We start from the raw sequence: 8,294 nt of genomic DNA, 5'->3' as shown, positions 1-8,294 counted from the left end.
GCATTCCTGGGATTTGGTGGGGTGTTTTTGTTTGTTTGTTTAGTTTATTATGCTTTCTTTTAGTTACTCTTGACATGAAATCTTTTATCTTTGCTTAATTTCCCCTAATCTCTGCTAAAGATTATTAATACCTATGTCTTCTCTCCACCACTTCCTTTCAGCCAAGATAAGAACTTCAGCTTTGATGCACTTATAGGGTTCCTAACCTCCTGCCCAAAATTATGTTGTTATGTTATGTTTAATACTGGATTTTGAGGAGCATGTTTCTTTAAAAATCATTCCTTATTCGTAGAACAATAAGCCTTACGTATTCAGTGCCCTTTCCTTACTTCCCATTCCATGTCTTTGCCTGCATGATACATTTTGACCACTTAAGTAGATATTGCTATGGTTGGAACAAAGAGCATAGGGTGTGGGGTAGGGGAGAGGGTAGTGGAGGTTAAAGGCCAGATTATGATGGGCCTTGGCTGCTAACGAATTTTTTTTCCAGAAGGCAATAGGAAGGTATAAATCAGGTATAAAGGAAAGGTAATTTTGATATCAAAAGTTACCATAAATGTAAAGTAAGTAAAAGTATGATATTGATGCAGCAATAGATAAATAGGAAAATGGAACATGATAGCTCAGATATATGTCCACACCTATGATCCTATGATAACTTGGCATATGGAGGAAGTATATCATAGGGCACTAAGTAACAAATGCACTATTTGCTTAATGGAATTAGGAAATTTTGTGTGGAAAAAATTGAACTTTTACTTTACGTAAATTGAACTTTTACTTTACGTAACCCCCAAAATGGCTTCCAGGCATACTGAAACCTAAATGTTAAAAAAATAAACAAACTTTAATATTTCTGAATCAAATATACGTTTGCGACATCAGGGTAGTGAAGAAACTACCCTGGAGGATTGGGATGTATCTTCCATTTTAGCCATTGTGGTGGGTAGGATTTCTCTGTGGTCTAATTGACATTTCCCTGATGAGTAAGGAGGTTCAGCACCTTCTTATATGTTTATCGATCATTTGGATATCCTCTTCTGTGAAGTGTCTGTTCAAGTCTTTTGCCCATGCTTCTATTAACTTGTTAGAATTCTTCATGTATTCTGGATGCGAGCAGTTTGTCAGTTCTAGACCTTGCAAATATAAGAGTCTGGGTTTTTATTCTCTCTCTGTTTTTTGTTTTTTGCGGTACGCGAGCCTCTCACTGCCGTGGCCTCTCCCGTTGCGGAGCACAGGCTCCGGACGCGCAGACTCAGCGGCCATGGCTCACGGGCCCAGCCGCTCCGTGGCATGTGGGATCTTCCCGGACCGGGGCACGAACCCGTGTCCCCTCGCATCGGCAGGCGGACTCTCAACCACTGCGCCACCAGGGAAGCCTTATGAGGAAGAGAAATTCTTAATTTCATGAAATCCCATTTACCAATGTTATTAAAGGTGAATTTAGGGTTGAGTTTGGTGACTCCCTGTGTTGCTCCACTCCCCACTCTGGGTGACCCAACAGTTCATGGGAGAATGTACTTCTGCCACTTCCCAATGTAAGACTTTTCTGGACAGTAGTTTTCTCATTCCAGTATTTCTTAAACGTTTTCTGTGTGTCAGGTTCTCATAGTTGCTCAGGATACAAGGAAACAAGACCAAGTCTCTGCCCTTATGGAGCTCACATTCCCGTGAGGAATTAGAAAAAGAGTAACTTGGAAATCTTCACTATGAGTAAGATAATAAATCAGCAAGACTGCTGAGCGGGCTGCGTGGGATCAGACATGATGAATGTATCAAATCAGAAAAAAGCTATGACCTTTTCCAGCAGTCCTCAGAAACCTGGGAAGAGATCAAACCAACAGCAGAGGGTTGTAAATTAGAATGAGGGAAAAAACCGGCAACTGTTCTGGAAATATATTCCAGTCTCCCAAGGTTATTGCCACAGCTGGTTTGTTTAGTTTTAACAAAATGTAGCAATGCCCAGATGAATCCAGTGGTCAGATTTTTGGCACAAATACAAACCAGGAAATGAACAAGATCATAGTGAGGACACAAAGCTTTAAGAAAAATGGACCTTATGCAGCCTCTGCCATCCTTAGCCCCTCATCCAGATAATGTCATGTAAATTTAGACAACAGATTAGAGGAACGAAGATACACAGGCCCTCATTAAGGAGTGGTGAACGGGAAGAGAAGAGAAAGTAACTAAATGCCTTCGGAAGTAAATAGAACTAAAAAGGCACAGGAGTAGGGGGCGTACAAGCTATTAGGGAGAAGGTTGGCCTGGGTATTAAAGCTTCTTATGAATATTTCCAAAGCATAATATGGTTAATCACTTTACCTGAGAAGTCAATAAGAGAAAGCTTATTTATATTTAGTCTACTGTCTTTATGAACTCAAGGACAGATGTCACACTCCGGAGGAGAGATATTTTTCCCTAAAAATGATTTAAGTTGTCCTAAAGGAGAGGGGAAACTTCAGTTATCAAGAATCACAAATCACATGATGGATAATCCTTAACTTTTAGAGTCTTGGACCCTCTTCCTAGAAAAATGTCGTATATTTCCATACAAATAAAATTGTACCTACAATTCCAGGATCCTGGTGCCTAGCTTTGAATTTCAGATTGCAATCTCTGACTCATTTCCCAGCAATGTGAATAAACAGTGTTGCTATTTTTATTCCACTTTGCCAACGTTAATGAACCTTCCAGGAAGCCCTCTCTGCAGTTTTACTCTTTAATAATAATGTGCTTAAAATCCATGTTTATGAATATAGTGTAATCTTAGCTAATCTTCCCCAGCTCTATTTCATTGCTCAGTAATTTACATAGGACTAGAATTTATTCACTGATTCATTGCACCACCAGATGCCCCACCCACTGGAGACATCTGGCCTGATCTCCGCTTCCTTCCATCCTTGCAGGTCTGTTTCCAGAGCCCAGCATGCCTCCTGCCCAGGTGCACTTGAGTGTTGAAGCCCTGTATCCCGCCTCCACCCTCCAATATTGCCTCTGTATTAATCAGGGTTCTCCAAAGAAATAGAACCAATAAGAGCTATCTATCTATCTATCTACCTATTTACTGGTTGATCAATCCTTTTTGCTTGTTGACCAGGATTTTTTAAAAATTTATCCTTGATCATTGTTTTACAATGTATTTAGATATCTTTTCCCTTATTTATTCTATTCTGATGATATCAATTGTCTTTAGTTCTGGAAATTTCTCAATTATTTATCAAATATTGCCTCCCTTTTATTCTCTTTTCTCTGCTTCCGGAATTCTTATTAAATAGATATTGGAAGTTGTGCATTTATCCTCCAGGTCTCTTAATTTCACACTTTCCAACTTTCAGTCTGTGATGCATTCAGGGAGGCAATCTTCCAGGCTTCTATCTTATCTATTCTGCTATTCAACGTACCTAGTGAGTCTTTAATTTCAACAACAGCATATTTTGTTTCCAAGATAATAAGAACAAATATTAATTGAGTACTTACTATATGTTAGGAGCTACTCTAAACACTTTACAAATATTAACTATTTAATCTTCATAAAAACCCCATGATGTAATTTTATTATTCCCATCTTCCAAACAACAAACTCAAAGCACAGAGAAGGTAAGGGACTTGCCCAAGGTTACAGACCCAGTAAGCGACCGATGGAATGTAGATCCAGGCAACCGATTCCAGAGCCTGTGCTTGTACCCCTACAGTACTGCATCTCCAGAATATGATTTTTTTTTTTTAAATAACCACTTATACTTGTGTCATTGCCATAAAACACAACCTTACTTTCTGTAGGCATATCAATTATGCTTGTTTTAAATACTGCTTCTGGCTGTTTGGATTGTTCTCTTCCCCTAGGTGTAAGTTCTTCTGTTTTTTGCCTCTTTTTCATGGTGTGTGTGTTCTTGCACCCTCCTGTGATTCCTTTCTGTGAGTTCGTCTCAGAAGTTGTGGTCCCCTATAAGAGTTTCAGCTGTCCTGGCTTTGGAAATCTATCTAGGGGATGGGCAGGACTTCTGTTGGGCTTGTTTCTCTTCTTGTCCAGGGCTAAGGAGTTTGCCTGGGTCTCCAGTGGGTGGGGGTGGGGGTCTTCTGCTTATTTATGGACTTCCTGCCCCCCTCCAGGGCACTGCCCAACTGCTGTACTGAGTACCATTCCTCCAGAGAACAGATGTAATTTTTCCCCTAACCAGGGTGGTGGGTGTGGAGGTGGCAGTGAGATCTTCACAACAGCTGGAGCAAACGCCCTGCTGTAAAATTCTAGTTAATCCTTTTGTTGCCACTTCCATTCCCTCCTCCCACTAAGTGTGACCATTTCTGTGCATGGAGCTCCCGTCTTGTGACTCACACCTCATTTGGATGTATTTCCTTGTAAGCAGGCTTGCCCTGCTTTCTCCTTTGATTGAATTTCTTTTTTTCCCTCCACCATTAACTCTTCATAAACCCTGAGTCAGTTTTAAAATATCTTTGTAAAGTATCTGGAGTTTGAGGAGAGAGACTAAGAGGGAGAGGTGAAGAAAGGGAGTATGTTGCTTATCTTTTAAGCCACCTTTTGTGTTTGCTAAACAATTTTTTCAGTTTATCATTCTTTTCCATTTTTGTTTGTGGGTCTTGTTTCTTCATGAAAAAAAAAAAAATACATTTCTTCCCACGGTCATAGAAGCAGTCTTATGTTTTTCTTGCAATCGTTTTTAAGTTGTATTCTTCACTTGCCTATCCCCCACCAAAAAAAAAAAAAAGAAAAATTGTGGAAATAAAAATAAAACTCCTGAAATGAAAAACTCAATAGATAGGCTAAACTGCATAATGGATACCAGTAAAGAGTAAATTACTGAACTGAAAAATCAGTCTTAGGAAGTCTCCTGGGATGTATTAGCTAAAAGAGAAGGAAAGAATAAAAATGAGCTAAGACATGGAGGATGAATGCAGAAATATAAACACCTATTTAATAATGCTTCCAAAAGAAGAAAATAAAAAGAATGTGAGACAAACCATAATTGAAGAAGTATTATCTGAGAACTTTCTAGATCAAAATAAAAAACAGCTTAGGCCTCATAGGCCAGAACTAAGGCATGTGGTCACCCCAAACCAAGAACTACCTTAGAGGAATCAGGATTTACCGATGAACTGGGTCATCATTACTCCCAGTTTACCTGAAGAACTTAGAGGTAGAGACCCCCAAAAATGAGGGTTCTGCCCATGAAGAAGAAGGGAAATGTGGGCTGGGTAGCTAACCTACGGCATTACAGTAACCTCTTCACCACAAACGCAGATCATTTCAATAGATGCAAAATAGGCATCCAATAAAATTCAACATATATGTTTAAAAAAAAAAAGCTGAAGAACTAGGAATGGTAGGACATTCTTTAACTGATAAAGCATATCTATCAAAACTTTCAGCTAAGGGCTTCCCTGGTGGCGCAGTGGTTGAGAGTCCACCTGCCGATGCAGGGGACGCGGGTCCGTGCCCCGGTCCGGGAAGATCCCACATGCCGCGGAGAGGCTGGGCCCGTGAGCCATGGCCGCTGAGCCTGCGCGTCTGGAGCCTGTGCTCCGCAACGGGAGAAGCCACAACGGTGAGAGGCCCGCGTACCGCAAAAAAACAAACAAAAAAACAAAAACTTTCATCTAAGATTACGCTTACTGGTTAAACTTTAGAATTCTTATTAAACACAGGAACATCTACCATCAACCACTCCTGTTATTTAACATATTTCAACAAACACCAAAAGTCAATGAGACAGAGAGACCTAGAGAGAGAGAGAGAGAGAGAGAGAAAGAGAGAGAGAAAGGGACAGAGGGAGAGGGAAACAGATAGACAGACATTAGGAAGTATAAGGATTGGAAAGGAAGAGGGAAAAAGAAACTATTATTTGCAGATAAACCAACCATCAAAACTAATACGGGAGCTTAGAAAGGATGCTGGGTGCAAAGTCAACACCAAAATTTTACACCAGAAAGGAGCATAAAAAATACCATTCAACAAGAATTTACTATATAGCACAGGGAACTATATTCAATATCTTGTAACAGAATTTTTAAAAAAGAATATATATATTTGGTGTGTGTATATATATATATGTATATATATATATAAACCAAATCACTTTGCTGTACACCTGAAACTAACACAATAAACTAACTATAAATCAACTATACTTTAATTTTTAAAAAGGCTTAAAATCTCTAAAAAAAATACCATTCATGCATTCCCTCATGCAATTTTCTGTGTGTATGTTATAGGTCAATAGAGAAATAATTTAAGTGTATCCTTTCCAACTTTTAAGGCATAGTTATCTTCTCACTGATACAAACACAGAGAAAATATATGTTTCCATTGGCATGCAGTGACAGAGATGGATGCAACAATTCTGATGGCAAATTAAAAAAATATATACCATTTAGAAAAGCAACAAAACTACAAAATATCTAGAAGTAAGCAAAACAAAATATGTAACAATTTCAAAGGAGATATTACAAAATGTTTTTAAAGAATATGAGGTTTTCCTTAACTGTTCAAATTCAATGAACTGCCAGTAAAAATCCCAAAAGTATTAAGAAAAAATACAGACAGGGAGATCAGCTCCGTGCTTTGTGACCACTTAGAGGGGTGGCATAGGGAGGGTGGGAGGGAGATGCAAGAGGGAGGAGATATGGGGATATAAGTATATGTATAGCTGATTCCCTTTGTTATAAAGCAGAAACTAACACACCACTGTAAAGCAATTATACTCCAATAAAGATGTTAAAAAAAAAAAGAAAACATACAGAGATGCAAAAGTACAGTTTTGAAAAAAGAACAGAGAGAAGACCTATCCCATCAAGTATTTCAAATTCAAAGTTGTAGTAATTTTTTTTTTTTTTTTTGCAGTACGCGGGCCTCTCACTGCTGTGGCCTCTCCCATTGCGGAGCACAGGCTCTGGACGCGCAGGCTCAGCAGCCATGGCTCACGGGCCCAGCTGCTCCGCAGCATGTGGGATCTTCCCAGACCGGGGCACGAACCCATGTTCCCTGCATCAGCAGGCGGACTCTCAACCACTGCGCCACCAGGGAAGCCCTGTAATAATTTTTAAGTGTGGTTTTACCATAGTAACAGTCAAATGGGACAGAACAGAGCCCAGAAACAGATTCATTTGTACATGGGAACTTCATATTTAATAGGGGCACTGTCAGGGACTTCCCTGGAAGTCCAGTGGTTAGGACTCTGTGCTTCCAATGGAGAGGGTGTAGGTTCGATCCCTGGTCAGGGAACTAAGATCCCACATGCTGCGTGGTGTGGCCAAAACAATTTAATTTTAAAAATTTCTGCTGTCAGAAATCTTGTGTGGCAGGATAAATTATTCAGCAGTCTTTGGGAGATTGACTAAAAATTTGGAAAAATTAAGATACAACTAGATTCCGACCTAGCACACAAAATATACATATTAGCCGCTCCGTGGCATGTGGGATCTTCCCGGACCGGGGCACGAACCCGTGTCCCCTGCATCAGCAGGCGGACTCTCAACCACTGCGCCACCAGGGAAGCCCTGTAATAATTTTTAAGCGTGGTTTTACCATAGTAACAGTCAAATGGGACAGAACAGAGCCCAGAAACAGATTCATTTGTACATGGGAACTTCATATTTAATAGGGGCACTGTCAGGGACTTCCCTGGAAGTCCAGTGGTTAGGACTCTGTGCTTCCAATGGAGAGGGTGTAGGTTCGATCCCTGGTCAGGGAACTAAGATCCCACATGCTGCGTGGTGTGGCCAAAACAATTTAATTTTAAAAATTTCTGCTGTCAGAAATCTTGTGTGGCAGGATAAATTATTCAGCAGTCTTTGGGAGACTGACTAAAAATTTGGAAAAATTAAGATACAACTAGATTCTGACCTAGCACACAAAATATACATATTAGTATATACATACTATATTTATATACCTCATGTAAAAATAAGTCCCCCATGCTGTTAATTGATGAGAATTCCATTTAAAATATCCTAAAATTGAAAAGCTAGGTCAAGAGATATTGTGTAAATGGGACAGAGGACATTTTCAGTATGAAAACTAAAAGCGCTATACAGTTAATATATTTATCTCAGTTTATATATGTTAGAAGCATGAAGATGAAGAGCTACTTTTCTAGAAGGAATAGAGAAATGCAAAATATTTTTCTGAGGTCAAATTAATGCAATCAAACTAAATTAAAGAAGAATTAAGGGTGCAGCAAGAAGAACCATGCTGGGGCTTCCCTGGTGGCGCAGTGGTTGAGAGTCCGCCTGCCACTGCAGGGGACACGGGTTCGTGCCCCTGTCCAGGAAGATCCCCC

This window comes from Lipotes vexillifer, unplaced genomic scaffold (assembly GCF_000442215.2).
Source record: "Lipotes vexillifer unplaced genomic scaffold, Lipotes_vexillifer_v1.1 scaffold1017, whole genome shotgun sequence".
Classification (NCBI taxonomy): Eukaryota; Metazoa; Chordata; class Mammalia; order Artiodactyla; family Lipotidae; genus Lipotes; species Lipotes vexillifer.
The sequence above is the reverse complement of the archived record's forward strand: the minus strand, read 5'-3'. Positions refer to the sequence as shown.